Genomic DNA, 21,990 nt, shown 5'->3' on the forward strand with positions numbered 1-21,990 from the left:
GGAATATGTCTTAAGTGCCAACAACAAAGCAAGCAATGTATTGGATGCTTCATATATTTTTTTCTCCTTTAACTTCATCTCAGTAATGCTCTTCTTTTTTTATGTATTGACCTTAGTTACCTACCATTGGAGGAGATGCCCATTTTTTGTTTTTTGTTTTTTTACCATTAGAAATCCAGCTCTAGCCCTGTATATGGTACTAAGCCTTCCAAACTGTTTTATGAGTGAATGAATCACTTTCTATTTATAGATTGGGAGACTGAGAAGCAGCACATATAAGTGACTCGTCCAAGATTGCCCAAGTAACAATGGACTGGACTGGGCTCAAACACATGTCTATGTGTCTCCAAATCCAATCCACTCACTAGTCTTCCATAGTAACTCAGGGACTTTAGACATCCAAGTAACACTAATCGATTCTTGGGTAAGAAAAGGAGGCTGGGAAAGGAATGAACTTGATTGACATTGTAATTCTGACTAAAGCCCAGGGGATGTTCTAAGGGTCTCTGAAACTCATCAACCCTTCTCCTTCTGGGGCTGCTCTCCGGTGACAATGGCTGCATTATTGGGACTCATTTGGTGGACTGTGAGCCTTTGATCACACCAATTTCTGAATTCAAAGCAAGCTCCTGTAGATTGCTCTGTTCATGCTCATCCTTTTTCAATGAATGGAGGAAAAGAGAGTCGATAAAAGGAGAAAGGAATAAAAGAAAGAGGGAAAGGGAAAGGGGGCTGTCTATAGCAAATGAATTATGTCATACAATTGACCCTATAATACCTCTCTTTCCACTGGACTTCACGTCATTTATACTGCACTAGGGATAACAGACACTTTTGTTCTTTGTGTGCATATCCATAATGCACATACTGTTTTATAATTCTATAGCCATTATTTTGTGACTTGGGTTGCCTAGTGGATGCCCTTTTAAAGGAAGTCTCTGGAAATGTCACGGAGGTACTCTAGTCTGTTTGTCTACATGGGCAACACTGGCTGCTAATAATAACCTGTTTGCCTTCATAGGGCTCCCAATTCATGCTGGTAATCTGCAGTCTCCAGAACGTCCAGGGTTTATTGGCTCCTTCTCTTTTGTTTTGGTTTTCAGACACCAAAAGAAAACAGTTAAGACCAAACAACCATTTATATTTATTGTGTGGCAAAAGCATTCTGGTTCACCAGGGCCCTTCAAACATCAGCTTCTATAGCATCCTGCTCAGTTATGAGAGAAGCCACGAGATTAGGAAAACATAACATCAGGATAGCTTTCAATGAATAGGGCATCAAGGCAAACCGACATAAAGGGGCTTAACATTATCCCTATTGTTCAGTTTATGACAGATCTTTTCACAGAGAACAATTCTTTCAGCTACCTGAAATATATACCATATATATATATATATATATATATATATATATATATATATATATATTTCTGCTGCCTGCCATCCTTAAATGTCCTCATTTCCTGATATATTTCATTTTCACAAAGGCTTTCTAGGGGTAAAAGAGTCAGCATTAGACCATCCAGTAAGCTTTGACCAACCGTGCCTCTACTTTACTTCTTGGAGATGCCCCTTGACTTGATGTGGTTCCATCTATAAGGCTGGGCAGTTTTGGTTTCATTATGCTATGAAATGAGCTATCATAAGATATTGAAAAATGCTCTGAGCTTCCTGGAAAAGGAGAAAACCAGCAGAAGATTTTATATTTGGATATTTTACCATGCATCGTCAACAGAACATTGGGGTCTCAGTGACATGTTTTATAGGCAATTCTTCTCAAAACTGTTTTCATTTATTCAAAAACTTGTTTTTCACTGATTCAACAAAGTTTTTTTTTTTTTTTGCATGTATCTACTCATTTCTCTATATCTGTTTCATTGGATCCTACTCATTCTTTGTATTTCAACTTAGACATCTCTTCATCTAGGAAAAAAAAAAAATCCCTGATCCATGAGGGTCCCCCAAGGCTGTGGTGCTTAAGAGCAGCAGCTAAACCAGGTTTTCTGGGAGTGGGGATGTCAAAGAATTCTTCCTAGAAGAAGGGAGAAAAAGGAGAATGGGAACAGAGATCAGGGAAGGAAAAATGTCCCAGGTGAATAGGATAAAAGACCACAAATGGAAAAATTACGCCATAATCAAGGAACTAAGAATATCTCAGTATGTCTGTGGAGGGAGTGAAGTTGAGGTGAGAAGTGAAGCTGGAAAGGGAAGCAGGATCCAGAACAAGAAGGGACTTGTAAGACACACTAAATGGTTTAGATTTCACAGAGAACTAAAGGGAGAGAGATGGTCAGATTTGAGAAAGCAAATGATTGTGCTGGCTGAAAAACAGAGTGGTCTAGAGAGGTGAGGAGGCTTTTGCAATGACACAGGCAAGAAATGCTGGTGGTGTGAATTAGGCAAATGGCAGATGGAATTAAAAGAACCAATTCCAGAGCTGCTGAGAGAACACAATTGACCGGAAGTGATTGGCTGAATTTGTGGAGGAAGGGAAAATGCACCAGAGTGATACGTCAGCTACTTTGGAGGCTGGTTCTTTGAGATGGGGAGGAAACTACTGGAAAGCTACTGGGAAGGGGGTTTTGACGGGTATCTGGGATTCTGAGGTCCATGTGCTTCCTGTTACTCCAAACTATACTTCTATTTTGAGAGATTACTGGGTACGGGGCAGCATGCTGGGTGACATGACATTTAGAAAGATCTCCAGTCTTGGAGGTTTCAGTCTAGCATGAATAGAAAACACCCACAGAAAAACTCCCAGAAGAGGCAGAACAGGTGAAGCACCATGGCCAAAGTACAAAGTACGCTGGGAGGGAGCAATCACTTCAAGTCTGGCCAACTGTGACATGCTAACCTTTCTGGCTATTTCTTCTCTGGAGGGTCAAAGAAGCTAAGACCTTTTTATCCTCCTGCTAAACATCTGTCTCTAAAATTCTTAGTCAGAGTCAGACACACAGGGCTTGGTCTCTCAGTAGGGAACATCAAGAGTCCAAATGTGCTGGCTTGTTCACAGCATTCTGACCCTCATTCGGACCAGATGTCACTCTCCTCTAATTATTCTGAATGGATGTTCAATGCTATTCAAGGTTCGAACCATTGGACTTCATGCTGTCTTACTATGTCATTCTCTAAAGGCACAACAGGGGTACATGTGAATACAGTCTGCTGAGGGAATGCCTTGGACCCAGGTTCTGTCTTTATTGCCATTAGTCCTATTTCTATGGCCAATAACAACCTATCTCACAGCTTTTCCTGGGACAAACAGGCCATCTGTACTGGCTTTCTCAGATGCCTTCTTTACAGATCCTGTCTCCATGGGGCCCTCTTGGGGGACTTTGAGGCTCCCTTTGTGCATTCATTCTTTTTCTTTCATTCATTCCATTCATAGCCAAATTTTTTGAGTGCCCACACTATGCAGGGGGGAAACATGTAAAGATGGTGAAGACGATTAAGATACTATCCCTGAGGCCATCAAAACTTGCAATCCATTGTGAGAGATCGGACGTGTATGACATACGGTATGAAAAGGGAGTATCTCCCATCTGTTCACCCTTCTAGGATCTATCAGTTGAGGCTGAATCGTGCTATCAGTAGTGCAGTTTCCATTTACTCGGTAATTTCTCTGTGTCAGGCATCCTGCTAAATTTTACTTCTATGTCATCACATTTGATTCTGCAACAACCCCAGCTACATGATGGTCTCCATTTTATAGATGAGGTCACTGAGGCTCGCAGGAGTTAAGACCCTTCTCTAAGTCCACACACATCCAAGGTGAACCCAGAACTCTCTTACTCAATGCCTGTTCCCTTAATCTCTCCTCTGCCCTTTCCACTGTCTCAAATATACTTAATGCTGCTGCTTTATTTTCTCTCTGTGTAGATGAGGCAGAGAAAATAGCTTTTGGAGAATCATTGAGAATGGGGGCTGGAATGAGAGTGTTGAAATAACACTCAGTGGCCATTGTCATTTCAAGTGAATCTTTTTACCTGCTATTTACATCCTACAGCAGAAATCTGCCAGTTAAATTAAGTTGTGGTTGTGTTTGACTTGCAAAATAATGTCTCATATTTCTATTGAATCTATTAGCTGAATCAGCTGATTTTATTCCTATAATTCAATGTAACATGTTGCTTTCTATTTGTTATCCCCAGGACACCCTGTAAACAAGATGTTTCCCATAATGGGTTTTTCCTGGTAAAAATCATTCAATAAGCAAATATCTCCAATCCACAGTAATATGTGCTGACAGCCTCCCAACCATATTTGAAATATGAAGGCAGTGATTCCAAGATGACTCAAGCCAATTGCTTTAATACTTCAATAAAAATAACTGCTATTAGAAGGTTCAATACTGAAGGCACATAATTTCAATCCTGGTTCATAAAATTTAATTTGGATTTATTTCAGGATAATGATCATTGAGAAAAGTATGTATTGGAATGGTCGGGCACCTGGGTAAGGACCACTAATCCACTCGGAGAGGTTGCTGGGCTCCAACAGGGTGGCTGGCAATATATATACACACACCATTAATTATTTGTAGGAATATTTTCTGTGACATTGGTCTCAAGGTGCTCTGCTCAAATACCCTACTCAGCAGAATCCCTGACACATAGCACTTGAGGAAAATGACTTTATAATCAAGTTGGATTCTCTGGCTCTGACCACATGACCAGGTTTCATGGGTTCACTTTTTTTTTTTTTTTGCTGATGTCTTACGATATTTTGACATTTTTACGATAAATGGATACAATTCCAGTGATCTACCAGAGTGTTATGAGTAAGAATGTAGGGCATGAAATTAATTCAGAACAAAGAATTTTAGAGCTTCAAGAGACCTTTGAGATGATCTCATCTATACCTCACTGTTTACTGAAGTCCTGAAATGTATGACTTGCCCAGGGTAACAGAGCTGGGGCCCAGGGCAACTTGATTCTTAGTCCAGTGTCAGTTAAATGAACCATGCTGTCTACACTGAACAAGATGGCACAAGCATTGCCTACTGATGGCGACAATGAAAGCTCACCTTTGTTGGAAGTTTAGTAAACACAGTATAAGTTCTACCTCACTTAACACTCATAGCAATCCCACAACTCTTACTTTATTTATGAGAAAAGGGAGGCTCACAAGGATTGAAATAACTTGCCCAGGCTCAGTCAGTTTGTGAGTGGTAACCATAGGGTTTGGCCCAGGCATAGGGCCTAACTGCCTTTAATGGTAGATGCTGGGTGGAAATCATTCAGCAAGGTCTTAGGAGTACTTGTGTATGGGTCTAACACAAGTGGCAGCAAAGTACCTGTAACATCTTTCTACTTGAAAAGAATTAAGAAAATTAGGAGATGAGGAAGTGAGATTCAGAAGCAGGGATCCTAAAGGGTTGAAGAATAAAATGAAGGGAATTATTATTTTTTAAAGATTTTATTTATTTATTTGACGGAGAGAGAGAGAGACAGCGAGAGAGGGAACACAAGCAGGGGGAGTGGGAGAGGGAGAAGGAGGTTTCCTGCCTAGCAGGGAGCCTGATACGGGGCTCGATCCCAGGACCCTGGGATCATGACCTGAGCTGAAGGCAGATGCCCAATGACTGAGCCACCCAGATGCCCCGAGGGGAATTATTTTTTACTTGCAAATTGTCTTTGTAATCACTTCAACAATTTATTAATTTATTTTAGTCAGGATCACTTTGGACTGGCTATTTTGTGTTTTAAATTTAGTGGTATCCAATTTTCTCAATATGCACTTTCAAAGCACATACTGATTTTAAGAAATCTAAGGTAATTAACTTGTCTTTAATAGGAGTGAAATGAATGCAGCAGACTTCAAGGACAAACAAAACACATTATCACTCATTTGCAGTATTTATTGCTTTTCTATGTTAATAATAGTGGAAATACATACAACCTATTTCTTCATTTGGCAAGTGAAAATATGAAGTATTTTGCAAAATTGTAATGTTAAAATAATTATCAACACTCATTTTATCTCCCAATAATCAAAATGCTTTTTTGGCCTGGTCAATAATAGAACTACTGCATTTCTATGCAATTGCTCTTTTTTTTTTTTGCATCATTTTTAATGTATGACAACTTATATAAGACTTTTCATCTACAAAATGTTATATGATCTTTCTTTTTTAATCTTGGGAGACATTGTCGAGGAGTTGATTTATGACCCTGCTTGAGTAACCTTGGACATGTCTCTATCTTGTACATTACTGATAAAATTATTCTGCTTTTGCAACCTGAGATTTGAAAAACACTGTCATCTCAAAACCCCCACAAGATAGTTTTTTGAAAGGTATAATTACTCCAAGGATGAAAAAAGACAGGCATTTTTCATAAGTTCAATTTTGCTATGGTCCCAACTTGGCAAAATGTATTAATAATAATTGTTGAAGGTAAATTATCCTCTCAAGGACTGGAAATAAATGTTTGATTGGTGGGACTGTCCAAGATAGTAAATTACAACTGTGTCTAGAGGAAATCACACAGCTTGTTTTTTTCTTTTATTTTCTGTTTTTAATATACTGGTTGGTGTGTGTAAGTCAATTCGAGAAAACATTTATTGCATGTCCAAAAGGTGCCAGGCCCTCCGTTGAGTGTTCAGGATAGCAAGGTGGATAACGTGGAGACTCAACTGTCAGGAGATCACAGAATTCATGAAGATAGCACGTGACGTGATTACAAGTCCCGCTGTGAGCTTCCATAAAACAAAACCAGCAGAACTTTGTATCCTTGCATATGCCTATGTGCCTTTACATGAATGGGATTGGTCATTTGCTCATTTAAATGATTTCTTCTGATCCATTCATGATTATTTTATTTGACGATAACTAAAATCTTGGCTTCTCAGACTTTAATTGCACAAACTGAAAAGCCCATGTGATCCTCCCATCAGCCTGTCAGGTTGCAGCTTAATATTTACTTTCTCTTCTCAAACCTCCAGACTGGGTTAGTGGCTTCATTCTCCCAGTTCATTCCATTCTTCACGTATACAGCTATCCCAGCACATGTTCCCTTCGTTAGAACTACATATTGACTTATTTATAAGTGTGCCTCCTTTAAATGATTATTCCCCATCATGTTTAGATTCCCCCATACTTGGACGAGTCCACAGATTTATAGAAACAAGTCGTAAGAGTTTGCTGAGTTAATGAGTGAGTTACCTAGTGTAGAACCATCGGGCTATAACTTCTCACATATACAAAGCTTATACTTTTCATGCAACCATATGGAGGGGACCTTAAGCAAATCAATTAATGTCTCTGGTCCTTAATTCTCAAAGAAATAAATTAAAGTATCTCAGCTACATGAATGTGAATGTTCCTATTTACTCAAGTAAGATTTGAATGCTTTCTCATTGGCCTATTTTCCTGACTGTACTCTGACTCTAAATTGACAAGCTTTAAAAATCTCAAAATGTTACATGAATATAATTTAATAGTGCTAGTAACTACAATAATGAGCATCTACTGTGTAGATGCTTTATATAGAGAGAGGTTTTCCCAAGCTGGGATTCTAATTTATCCATCTGTCCATCGGTCCATCCATTCAGTCATTTAATAAATATTTGTTGAATTGCTTAATAAGTATTTGTTGTTTACTAGGAGTTAGGCATTATTATAGGCAGTAGAAGAATCTAGGACACCCAAGGAACTTACTTCCTTGTCAACATTTGAAACTATGCTTTTTTCCGTGAACAACACGACCTTCAAAGTTGTTATTAACGTTCATCGTACAAATCTGTGTCCCCCAGGTTGTCTTGGGCTGTTTCTAGGGATTTTTAATATATATATTTAAACGTATAAATTCTTTCTTAAAAAGCAGGTATTCTAATGCTTCTACTCTGCTCCATATTTCAAGAACTGCTAAAAGTCTTCAGTTTTATTCTGTGCACTGAAAATATTAACTTCAGTTAGGCATTATCTTTCTATCCTCAAAGAAACTTCAAATTATACTAAATTAAGTAGATTTAAGAATAAAAGAACAATCCACCTATTTTTTTTTTTTTAAAGATCTTATTTATTTATTTGAGAGAGAGAATGAGAGAGAGCACATGAGAGGGGGGAGGGTCAGAGGGAGAAGCAGACTCCCTGCCGAGCAGGGAGCCCGATGCGGGACTCGATCCCAGGACTCCAGGATCATGACCTGAGCCGAAGGCAGTCGCCCAACCAACTGAGCCACCCAGGCGCCCCCAATCCACCTATTTTTGATTGTATGCTAGGAGTGGATGTTTCAGAAGTTTTCGTAAATTGGAAGTATATCCTTTAGGTAAACTAGTGTATACAGAGAGATAAGACTCCTTCTCTCTCTCTCTCTCTCTCTCTCTCTCTCACACACACACACACACACACACACACACAGAATGACTTCTTCCCATGAAAGAACTAAGAACTGAACAGATAAGCTTGGAACTATTTGTCTTGGAAAATGGACACGTGGATGCTCCATTTCTGGTGTGTTTGTGTCTGGGTGTTAAGAGAACCTAACAGGGTGATGGATGGAAGTGTTGAATCACTATATTGTACACCTGAAACTAATATAGCACTGTATGTTAACTAACTGGAATTAAAATAAAAACTTAACAAAAAGAGAGCGAACCTAAAAGGCAAAGAGTAGAGGCTGAGTTGCATGACAGAGAGTGGCTGACATTGACCATTCATGGAAGTAAACCCAGAATGCACGTATTGCGGGGGGGGGGGGGGGTCACGGAAAAATAGCAAGTACTGTTCTCTGTTATTAGAACAATAGAGCCTAGATTTCAACCACAATGTTACAGATGCTGTCTCGCCTGGTTACAGGGGCTTGTTGGTGGGAGAACGGACACTGTTGTTTCCTTCCTTCAGCTGGGTAATTTGCAGTGTCTTCTTCCTACATACTTATAAACAGGGCAACAGCTCTATTAAAAGAGAGCGTGTGAATTTTAGCCATTCTGACTGGTGTGAGGTGGTATTTCATTGAGGTTTTGATTTGGATTTCCCTGATGCTGAACGATGTTGAGCACTGGGTGTTATACACAATGAATCATGGAAAACTACATCAAAAACTAATGATGTAATATATGGTGATTAACATAACATAATAAAATAAAATTAAAAAAAGAGCACGTGAAAGGACAAATATTGTATGCTTTCACTTCTATGAAGCAAATTCATAGACAGAAAGTACAATGGTATTGCCAGGGGTTGATGGGAGTGGGAATCAGGAGCTACTATTGTCTAATGGATAGAGTTTCAGTTTTGCAGGATGAAAAGAGACCTGTGGAGGGATGGTGGTGATGAGGCCACAACAGTGGCGATGTATTTAATGCTACTGAACTGGACACTTAAAACTGGTTAGGATGGTAAATTTCATGTTATATGTATTTTGCTACAATTAAAAATAATAATAAAAAATTAAGATAAAAAAAGACTGTCCCACAAAACTGGGATCCACCCCTGTATATATGGTAAATAATATAATAGTTAAGCTTAAAAATAAAACATATGTGCTGTAAGTTATATATTATGCAATATAAATTATATATAATAGCTATCAATCATATATGTTACATAATATTATATAATTAATATTATAATTAATAATAATAATTAATGCAATAACAAAGTAAAATCTTTGATGATTTCTTTCAAGGAAAACCAAATTTCAATAAAGGTTATTACTTTAAAAAAAGGGAGTGTGTGTATACATTTTTAATGATAACGCAATCATATTCCCTTCAGGAAATGTCTTCTTTTCCCCAGAAGAACAAAATTAAACTTTTAACAACTTTGCTTCAGTTGAAACACAATATGTGCCTGTATATCAATGGTGTATTGGAATTAAATGTGACAATCGGTCGTGTCCAGATCAAGAGAGCCGTAGGGTTGTTTTCGGCTGCCACAGCTATATTCTCTTTCTCTAGGGCTGAAAACACACAAATGGCATCTTCCTAGGTTTCTGATTTCTGAATTGAAGTTCAATAATCAGAATAATATCTAAGAAGATGCCTGAGAAGCACGCCATGATTCTAAAGACTGATAAGAAACTTAAACCTGAGATTTAACTATTATGTTAAAAATCCAGATTCCCCAAGTCAAATACTTTGCAAAGATAACATTGCCTATATAGAAATACTGCCTGTCAAAACCTCAGTGTAAGCCTAAATTAAAACTGAAATAAGAGCCATGGAAGATTCTCCCGGACTAAAACCGTTTGTCTCTTTGATGATAATAAAAAGTCCAGTGAAAATCAATACAGCAAAACCCCCTATAAAGCACTTCAAAGAGAAAGAGAAACAATCCCATATATTCTTGAAAAGGAACACTAGAAATTCTATTTAATTATATTTTAACATATAAAGATCTTTATTTGTATATATGCATATATATATATATATATATATATACACATTAAAAGTTATCGACCAATGATGAGAATATTTTTTGACACACAAGCAAGAAGAACATGCTTAGTACCAAACACTGATACTGTTTGCAACATATGCAAGAAAGCCTCAAGATTAGGGAAATCTTCTAGAAGAATATGAGGATAAACAAACAAAAAAGCAGTCAGGAAGAAAGCTTTCATAAGCATCTGAATAAAGCCTTTAAACATGTTAGGTGAATATTTTAAAGTCAGTCACGTTCATTCAAAGGACGGAAGGAAGGAACTGGGCAATGTGGATCATCTCCACAGAGTTGTGTTCTACATTTTAAATGGCTCATTTCTTCTTTGTAATAATTTTGGATTTTTGCTACTGGGAGAGTTATTAGAAAGGCACAGTTTTGGGGGCACCTGGGTGGCTCAGTCGTTAAGCGTCTGCCTTCGGCTCAGGTCATGATCTCAGGGTCCTGGGATGGAGCCCCACGTGGGATTCCCTGCTCCACGGGGAGCCTGCTTCTCCCTCTCCCTTTGCCTCTCCTCCTGCTTGTGCTCTTCTCCCTCACTATCTCTGTCACTATCTGTCTCTATCAAATAAATAAATAAATAAATAAATAAAATCTTAAAAAAAAAAGAAAGGCACATTTTTCATTCATTATTTAAAATGTGTTGCACTGATCACAAATGTAATAAGGATATATTTGCTGTCTGGTGATGTAATAGAGAAGACAATTTAATTCAATGAGAATTTATTGAGTCCATATTATGTAGGCTGTGTAGGTGATTTGGAATATACGATGAAGAACAAGATATGGTCCCTAGTTTCCAAGCATGATAATATAGTACGGTTCCAGTCTAAATTGATATCTAGTCACAAAAAAACATGCAATAGAATAGTATAGCATAATATAGTATGCAACTTAAAACCTATATGAGCAACATTCTAGGAAGAGTTTCTGGTTTTCCCCTTCATTCACTGAATGATTTTCTGATTTCTCCCTTTGGTTATTAAGTGCATACTCTTTAATGACAATTGAATTATACTGAATAGATTGTCATTGAAAAATCCTGATTCTTTCCTCAATTTGACATGTTTGATACTGATATGTTATTTTAACTTATCTCTGCTTTGATTTTTTGATTACTAATTAGATATGCTTAATTCTATTTACATCATTTGATTTTTTTTTTTTTTTGTTCTGTTAGTGGGTTTATTTGTCTTTTCTTTCCTCAATGTCCAAAGGTGGCAGTGACATATGAAAATGGCTGTGATTTATCAAAGCAAAATCAAGAGAAATGAGAATTGCTCCTGGCAGTCTCAAATCCACGATGCCTGGAACACAGACATCTAGTTCTTAGAGGAGCCAGATTTCTGATCACTGTGGAAAGCAGTGCCTCAGGATCTGAATTTCAATCCCAGCTCTGCCAACTGATTCTTACTTTGTTTGAGCCTCAATCTCCTCATCTGTCAAATGGGAACATGACAATTCCTAGCTACTTTTTTTTTTTTTTTGCCATTGTTTGTGAATGCTTAGAATGGCCCCTGGCACATGGTGAATGGGGGATAAATGGTAGCTTCATAATTATTATTGTTAATAACAATTTGTTCTTGGTTCCAATTCTAAACATATTTTTAAAGCATGTACAGCTTTGGTTTATCCAAGTCCCCAGTGCCAAGCACACACGACTTTAGTGTATTGTGACAGAATTCACACTTACTAATTCAAATTAAAATGCAGTGTGAATTGTAGTAGCATAACATGCTAATGAACACAGAGGAACTGTCAATTCTTACGGTATTATATCTTGTATTACGTAAATACCATCCAAACGGATTCTAGACAAGGGTTTGTATTGTATTTGCTTTATTTATTTATTTATTTATTTATTTATTTATGATTTATTTATTTATTTTAGTGAAAGAGAGAGAGAAAGAGCACAAGGGAGGGGCAGAGGGAGTGGGAGAGAGAGAATCCCAAGCAGACTCTGCGCTGAGCATGGAGCCCTGCTTGGGGCTTGATCTTGCAACCCTGAGATCATGACCTGAGCTGAAACCAAGGGTTGGATGCTCAATGGACTGAGCCACCCGGGAGTCCCTGTATTTGTTTCTGATCCTATGTTTTATTTCCTTAATTGCTAGAAGTAACATACAATAAGGTAGGATAGATTATTAACATTCAAAAGAAATTTGATAAAAGGAAAAGAAAAATAGAAGCTGAATGAGATAATTTTTTTAAAAAAAAGAAAACAAAATTCTGATAATGGTATAATGAATCAAAAATAAAATTTCTCTTTTTGTCATTTCCTAGGACTTATGAGAAGGGGTTGAATGAAAAATAAAATTGGTGGAGTGATCAGTCATGTCTGAGGAGACAGGCAGAGAAAGGGAAAGAATGTCTTCCTTTTAGGTGCCCACTCCGGACCTCACCATTTGAAGCTGAGCTCATACTCCATCTCCATGAGTCTCTCACATCGCTGTATTCCCACTGCACTTTGCTTACATTAGAGCAACTTTAGCAATTGTCATGAACCCCCTGACTATTCTTTCACTGTCCCTGCCTGACAAGTCTTCTCTCTGGGCCCTGTTCTCTTCAACAATAGATTCTCTGATTCACCCCTCTGTGACTTCAGTGATAACCTCTCTGCTGACTTCTCCAATTACGTCTCTAACCAAGATCTTTCCCTAAGCCCCAGAATCATGTCTGCAATTGCTAGATATCATCCAGGTGTCCTACAGATATCTCAAGTTCAACACATCTCAAACACATTCTTCTAACTTCCTCCAACTCCCCTTCAATGGCTCTTCTTTTTTGTGATTGCTATTTGAGTGAATTGAGGCATTCCCACCTATCAAATGAAATGTTAGAGCCAGAAATTTAGGATTTTTTAGTGATCCCCCCACTTTTCTTTTTCCCTGTAAATTCAACCACTGAGTCTTATTGATGTATTTCCTTCAATCTCTCAAATGTCTTTTATTGGTCCAATATGGTCACTATAATTTTTCACCTTGAATCTGTTAATTTCCTTCTATTTTCTCCTTATCTACAAAGTTGGCCTTTAAAAAAACGTTTTTTTTCTCTTTTTGATCCAGCTAACTCATACTATATCATTGAAAGTCAGCTCTACTGTCACCCAGGTGATCATTCTGAAATGCAATCTCATGGTGCCTTTGCAAAATTCCTTCATTTGCTCCCCAGTGCATTTAGAATGAAAAAGAACAAATTCTTTAGCATCACTTTCAAGGTCCTTCATGTCTAGTCTGTGCACACCTCTGAGCCTTGCCTTTTATCATCTCTTTGGCACTCTATTCTCTAGGAACGGCTCAGGGGTCCCCAAAGATGCCATGTTCCAATGGAGCAGTTCACCACCATTGGTCCTAGAAGAGTGCTTGATGTGACAAAGATCATTTGTAACGTAAAATGAGGGGAAAATGATGCTAAACTTACTGAAGTTAAAGGATTGTCCTTTATTCTAATATTATTCCCTTTTCTACAGTTTTGATGCAAAAACATCCTATCCTTAAAAAAGCGATGATAGGAGTAGTTGGTGGTTGTTTACATGGCCTTAATTGACAATAAAAATATTTGGTGATTCTATCTCCATTTCCTAAATAGTTTTTGAAATTTGATTTCTCCACAACATTGAAAAGATTTGGAACAAATGCAGGTTTAGAGGTGCTATTCTTCTGCTTGGAACTGCTTCACTTTGGAGGCTGTCTGGCGAACTTACACTCTTTCAGGACTCAATTTGGAGATCAACTCTTTCCGGAGGCCCCACATTCCTTTCTGGTGATTTGGTGCTCACCACCCTGTGCTGGGAATCAGTTGTTTGTGTGATTTTCCTGCTATTCTGCAATCTAATTTTGCTAACTCAGCACCTGATTTGATAAATTCCTACTATAACAAAAAATAAATGATGGATTCTGTGTTTGCACTGGAGTTACTGGTGGGATGGCTAATGCATTAGCCATGGGAATTCATCTTCCACATTAGAGACACGACTCTTATGGGGTAGGTGGGCCACACGTTCTCACCTTTCCATTCCCCTGCAAGCTCTAGTACTGTTCTCTGCATATTTTGTTTTCTTGTAATGCATACTGAATTAAATTGAAGGTAGTGCATGAAGAGAGCACAAAATCAAGACACTGAAAAATTAAGATAACAAAAGCAAGCTACGTGGGGAAAGTCACTTTAGCCAAAAGGCCCTGGACAATTATTTGAAGTAACTAGACTACCTTCAGGGACTCTTTCGAATGCACATATTTAATCATCTAATGTGTAAGTCAAATCTCAGATATAATTAATTCAATGTGCTTCAACTTTTTTTTTTTTTTTTTTTACATATTAGCTTTCATTAGATGAGGCTAATACAGCTCCTGGTAGCCTAGTAAGAAAATTTCCATATTTGTAAATGCTAAAAAGAGAAGAAATTTTATGTGTCCCATGATTAGGGCACCTTTGGTTTCAGCTAGAGATGTACTATTTCCATGAATCTAAAAAAGAGGTTAGGTCTGTGGCTCCACATTTCTTATTTCTGGGGAAAACACTGTTAGATTTTACGGGAGGCAACTGATATTCTGAAGGTCACATATGTTAGTGCCAATGTTTCTGTTAGGAGTCCGTGACAAGGGGAAGAGGTGATTTCAGGCTTTGATACTGCACTGTAATAGCTAAGTTAAAGAACACATTTAATAGATCTCGTGCGATTTGGAAGGAGCAAATAATTTTTTTTTAGGCAGTGAAATCAGGGCACTGTAAGTGGCTTAGACTTTTATAAGAAACCTAGTGAAGGGGAAAGACGGGGGGAATGGCCCCATGGAGAAACCCAAGAGTCCTCTTAGAGAAATAGCATAATATTCTGAATATAAATTCCCTACAAATACTGTAGCAGAAAATGCAACACTTATACCTTTGCTGAGATGATGAATACGTTTTTTCTCTGAGGGTTGTTTAACACTTTCCATAATTTTATTATAAATGGTCCAATAAAATGCAACAATAAGTTATGTGCTATATTAGGAGGACAACTCATTTATGACTAATGTGGTAATTTGTAAAACTAATGGGCATGTTTATGAGCATAAGGGGCTCTAAAGAATAAATAAAATACTGTCATAGGCAAAACTGAGGCCTCCAGCAAGCAGACAGGGGACACATTCTGCCAAGATATCAAAATTTCAAGGTAGTTGCTGGACTATGGAAATGCGGCCCTTCTTGGGCTCGACATGGGTAGAAAGACAGACTAGCCTAGGGGAAAGGGAATGCTGAACTTGGCATTGGGGGACTGCATTCCCTCCCTGGCATGCTATTAATTGCATTTTCCAGGCTTCGGTTCCCCCTCCTTGAAAAAAGGGGTCAAAATGCCCAATCTTTAAAGGACTGTATCATGCTTACAGCCTTTAATTAAATTTAGTAATTCAGCATTTGTAGATGAGAATATGAATTCAACTGTTCTCAGCTTGTCACTGTTTTTATGAAAATAAGAAAAAGCATTCCAAGGTTACTTTAGAAATATTAGCTTTTAACCACATTGTAATGCATGTTGAACTTTGCAAACATATCAACCATACACATATTTATGTTGATTTTGCTGTTTTCTACTGGAATGCAGTTTTCGGCTGATGATTAATGTCCTAATAACTTGTTTTTTAGTATGGCTCCCTGAAAAAAAAAATAAAAGATTTCTTTTATGGATTCATTGTGTCTACCTGTCTCTGGCAGGAGGCGGATCAGTTTTGAGGATGAATATCTCACATTTGGTAATGAATACAATGGCTCCATTTATAGCTCCAATCTGGCCTCCTGTCTATGACAGAGGTATTGTTATCAGTAATCCATGAAATGCTTCTTGTTCTTTTAATGAGTTTAACATTCAGCAGAGAGGGAAAAATGCTGTTTGTGTTCTTTTTAGGTACACTAAATTTACTTTCCCACCCTCTTCCCTCCAAATTATAATCACGGAGGAGCTCATACTCACACTGTGAAAAAATAAATAAATAGAAAAATAAAATGAAGTCCTAGATTGAGAAATATTACCTGGAAATTTTTATTTCTAAAAGCTCTTACTGACCTTAGGTTCTGTTTTAATTTTGTTTTATAAAGGGAAACAAAGGTCTCAGGTTTAAGCCAGTATGGCATTCATAGGTGAGACCCAGGAATTAATCCTGATATTAAAGTTACAATAGAGGATTAACTACTTTCTACCAATGCAGCTTGTGGAAGGTGAAATGATTTCTTTCTCCGTTCATTCTGATTTTTTAGTTTGGCTTTTTATTTTTTAAATGTGAAGTTTTTTAAGTCATGATATTTTGGCTGTGCTTTTTATATTATGCTATTTCACATGATAATTTTAAGAGTCAGAATTTTACAGAGAACAAACCAGTGGTTGCCAGAGTGGGGGGGTGGGTGGCGGGATGGGCAAAAAGGGAGATGGGGAGCAGGAGATATGGGTTTCCAGTTAGGGAATGAATAAGCCACAGGAATTAAAGGCACAACACAAGAATATAGTGAATGATATTATAATGGTGTTGTGTGCTGACAGATGGTAGCCACGCTGGTGGTGAGCACAGCGTAGGTATGGAGAAGCTGAATCACTATGCTGTGCACCTGAAACTAATGTAATGTTGTGTGTCAACTATACTTAAATAAAAAAGTTAGAATTTTATTTAGGGCCATGTGTTTTTAAAGAATTTAGGTATTTTTTTTTTCTTTTTGCAGGGGAGGTCACTGGTTCATATCTGTAGGTTGGATTTATACTTGCTACTTGGTTAACATGGAATTGAGACAGAGTCAGAAAGTCATTTCCTAATTCTTATGTCCATCTTTTTTCTTAGTCCAGTGCCTGACACACAGTAAATAGTGTCTTCTAAATGAATGATGAAGGCTGCTCTTCACATCCCAGAACAGAGTCCACGTTGTGTAGGAATAATATTTCAGAAGCTAGGCCTGCTTTCAAGTTGACAGTACATTTTACAATGTCCACTACAGGAACATCAAAATCTGATAAAATACTCAAAACATACTTGGAGCTTAGTAATTCTTTTTCTTTTACTTGCAGTTACCTTCCAATTTGTTCTGCCTACCATTCTTATTGAATTCTAGAACCAACTAGAATGATCCATTTACTTTAGAAAACAGACCCATGGGCTGGGTTCTGGTCAGGTGTTTAGTGGGTACTATAGTTTATTCTAGCTCAGCATCTGACATAGTAACAGTGATCTAATCTAAGAAACTAATCGGTGCCTAAGAGAATGATTAAGTGGCCTTTGAGCCATGTAAATGCTGTACCTTTCATATAAGTCTTCTGGAACTGATACTCTAGACTTTAATGGCTAATTTAGGTGGGGGAGGTGCAGGTGACTCTAGGTGCCATGAGAGATCCAGGTGGGGCTGGGGAGGGTATGTCCTGCTATGATCTAGTAGACATTTTTAGACATGGAAGACATCTTGGGGTCTCTTCATTTCCTTCATTTTGCAAATACAGAAAATGAGTCCCAGGTAGAGAAAATAACTTCTTCAAGGGGCTTCCTCCATGAGACTTGTGTCTTGGTCAGACTAGAACACTCAAGGATGATGACGGTCCTAATGACAAGGATTTTCAAGGCTTGCACATATTCAAAATGGAGAGGCGAGCTCTGATGAAAACACGTCATTCCTTTGGCACTTGGTTTTAACCCTGCTGAGGTCATTGAGTGTGAGGAACAGTTTCAGAGAACTATGAAGGCTGATTCTGTACCAAATACATTTACAGGAAGCCAACGGGAAACACTCCTCCGGAACGACCCTCCAGGAGGTCTGAGTCCCATCAATTTTGTAGGCAGCTTTGCCTCATTGAGCCTCCTGGAGTGCATACCCTAACACCCCGACTGTAAAACCACCACAGCCTCCTTGCGTCTGAAATTACCTTTCACTGTGAGTGTTCTCCAAATGTTTCATTTAAAAGGGAGGCAGGGAGAGTCCCAAGGTCAATGAGTTTACAGGGAGAATCTATTCCCTCTTTGTGAAAGTCTCTAGGAAATCGTTCTCTCTCCCCTCTCTCTCTCTTACACTCACATCAAAGATTTCTTAGATTATTAGACTATGAAACCCTCTATTTTTCTTTTCTTTTTGCATAACGTTTTTGTTAATCTGATGAACATTTACTTAGAACATTTTCACTTGCATTAGCTACTCTCCTTCTTAGACTGACCTTTTGAAGAAGGCCAGCTATATCTTATTTTACTTCTTTGAGAGATAAAGAGACAGAATCATAGATGTTCATGACTTGCTCAGGGTTATGTAATTATTTTGCAATGCAGCCAGATTGGATTTCAAGGCTTCTGACTCCAGATTCAGTGCTCTTCCCTATTTATTCGGTAGTGCGTGGTTTTTAGACTCATAAGCCAATTAAAACAAATGATCCATTAAAATTACAGATTTTTCTTAGTAATCTCATGTATACAGAGTTTGAAGACCGTTTCCAAGACCATCATTTCCCAAATTATTTAACATTCAAACTTGGATAACACTCTATACTTGTATCATAGAGCTGTGTTAACAAAATGTTTCCAGAATATGGCTTATTAAACCTGTCATTTTAAGTTATTTGTATTTTCAAAAATGAGTTAGTGCTTTCTATGTAAAGTGAAATAACTATCACAGGCACAGAATATGAATCTTTATTTTACTATTTGAATTTTTAAAGCCCATTATGAATTGCTACAGGTGAACTGCACAATAATACCATAAAAATAAAACAGAAAACCTTTAAAGAGGTTTCCTGCATTCCAGAAAATATATACTTATCACAGATCATAAATGCAGTCTCAAATAATTTTAAACATATGGTAAGTTTCTTCTTAAGTACTTATATTTTAGGAACCTTAATTATGCTTTAAATCTTTTTCTCGTCACAGAATAATTTTGCCTTGAAAATTTGTGTAGGTAGGACTGCTACTTCTTTCCTCATAATATTTATGGGAGTTGGATTGGCTTACAATTTGCAATTCATTAATTCAGAATATAATTCCCCATAACTAAGGAGTTTCTTGTCTAGTTATTCAACTCAGTAGTGCTTCATTACGTTAAACTATGAGCTGCAAAAACAAACAAATTATTTCTCAAACACTTAACGGTCCATATGTCATAGAAATAGCGTGTGAAGGTGTTATACTTACTCATTCCTATGAAGTAATGCTTAGTATTTACTACTCAACTGTCAGAGTAGCTATAAGCTTATTAAAACTTTTCTCTGCTCCCACTAGGTTCCTTCCTGACTTTATGGTCTTTTCCTCTGAAGAAAAAAAAATGCCAGAGGGCCTTGTATTCTTGAGATTCTTTTAGGATGAGCTGGCTTGATGTTACTTGCCTTCATATTTATAGTAACTAAATCGAGTTTAAAGAGGTTTCCCACTCTAATTTTAAAATTAAATTTTGGAAACCTTAGTTCCATTCTCTTCTTCCGACAGCCTTGAGGATCTCTTCTACGCTCAGAATCCCTATTTAGGCGAGGCTTTCACATTTGCTAAGCACACTAAATATATTTCCTGTTCTAAGACCGTGGTATGGAATTTACACTTACTTGCTCTTATACTTTCCTTTCAGAATTATGATTTATTTCCCATTGCTTCACTGTAGAAAACCCAGAGTATAAAAGATAACAACTGTTCCTTTGTATTCCATCACCTGCCTGATTGACTTAGGAATCTAAGATAAAATAAAAAACTAGAAGGCCTAGTAGAAAGGGTTAGTCTTGAAATAAAAAAGTTAAGTCTGACAGTAAAATGGTTAGAAGTTCTTTTTGCTTAAATAAAAGAAGCTTTAAATCCTTCAAATACTGCATATAAGGATGTTAATTTCATTATTGTTGTTAACAATAAAAGCACCAACAGATCCTAAATACTAATCAATAGGAAAGCAGTTACATATACCATGGTCTATCCACATGATGAATACGATTCCATCACTAAACAGACCTTTAGATGTCAACATGGAAAAAAGTATAAGATTTATTAAATTTAAAAAAAATCTGTGCATAGTATGATATTTATGTACAAGAGTGAAAATATCTATTTGCCAATACATATGTAGAAATTTCCAGAAAGATTTGTCGTCATCATCATCATCATCTCTTATTGAGCATTAACTATGTGCCTGGCACCACGGTAAAAACCATATATGCATTCTTTCACCTAATCCTCACAATGACCCATTGGGTTAGATATTAGCATTAACTCTATAATATAATGTTGAAACTCAGAAATATGGGCTTAAGTTATTTACCCAAGTTCCCAGAGCTAATCACGCATGGAGTTGGGATTAAAACCAACTAAGAAGTTGGGTTCTATAGCTTGCTCTGTTAATAAGCAAGCATGAACTCTCTAATGAAAGTTTTAAAATATGCGTTTGTAGAATGATTGGAAAAAGTTTAAACTTATTTCTATTTTCTGTCTCTCCCTCCTATTTCTCCCTTTTTTAATCCAAATTCTTCAATAGAAAATAAACGAATTTCAGAGCTTGAAAAAGGGATCTTGGAGACATGTAATCCAAGTCTCTTGTTTGTTTAAATAACTAGTTAATTTTCTTTCCTGGTGCCCATTTTTCCTTTTTTTATATTGAGGTATAATTATATACAGTGAAGTGGGCACATCTTAAGTGACTGGTGAGTTTGTACAAATAAATACACCCATGTAAACAACATGCCAGTCACCATGGAGAACACTGTCACTAGCCTGGAAAATTTCCTTATTTCTATTCTCTCCTTCTCCCCCACCAAGACAACCATTATTCTGACTTCCATTTTCATAGATTAGCTTTATCTACATGAACTTCATAAAAATGAGACTTTAGTGTATGTACCTTTATGTGTCTGGCTTCCTTCACTGAGCATAACGTTTCTGAGATTCATTCATGTTGTTGCATGTGGTAGTACAAAATCTTATTTTTAGGAATGAGGAAAAGGAAGTATAGGAAGTGAAGTACTTTGGTTGGAGCCATACAACTACACAGAGAAAGAAGTGGGACCAATATTTCAATTTGTCCTTCTCTGGGTCTACTATACTTTTCATTTCTCTTACTGACCTCATTCATTTTAAAGAGAAAAGTATCTATTTTTTTGTATCAGTATAGTCCTGAAAGGAAATGATTAGAACCTTTCAATTTTGTTTTGGGATATTTTATTAGTCAGAATCTAGGTAGGAAAAGAGAAACCACTCTAGATGCAGAGTGGTTTCCAAACAGAAAGTTTTTAGTACAGGGAATTAGTTACGCAGTTGATAGAACTGCTGAGAAGTCAAGCTGGAGATAGAACAATGATCCAGAAATTAGAGAAGGAGGCCACTAACTATGCTCTGGTTTATGGAACAACTGGAGGAGGAGATAACATCCCATCTAAGAGTAGAAACCAGTCTTTGGTTGGGAAATGGGACCACAGCAGAGTGGAAAGTGGAGCCACAAGGGAAGGTGCCAGGGACACCAGGAAGGAAGCAAGAGTGAGCAGGAAGGAATACTCTGGCTTCTTTCCTTCCAAGGACCCAAGAGTACCTTTGATTGGCTCACTGACCCAGAGGCTACAGCACAAGGGATCCTGGGAAATGTAGTTTCCTACTGTATAGAGGCAAGTAGAGGAAAAAAGGGGAACAGATCTAAGAGCA

The 21,990-nt window shown here is 37.4% G+C and overlaps 1 protein-coding gene across 2 annotated transcripts in view; it reads right to left on the bottom strand.

The window, feature by feature from the left end:
- The window catches only part of GPC6 (glypican 6), a 1,066,736-nt gene that overhangs the window by 230,563 nt on the left and 814,183 nt on the right, over nt 1-21,990 (bottom strand). The window lies entirely within an intron of this gene.

This window comes from Halichoerus grypus, chromosome 4, assembly GCF_964656455.1.
Source record: "Halichoerus grypus chromosome 4, mHalGry1.hap1.1, whole genome shotgun sequence".
Classification (NCBI taxonomy): domain Eukaryota; kingdom Metazoa; phylum Chordata; class Mammalia; order Carnivora; family Phocidae; genus Halichoerus; species Halichoerus grypus.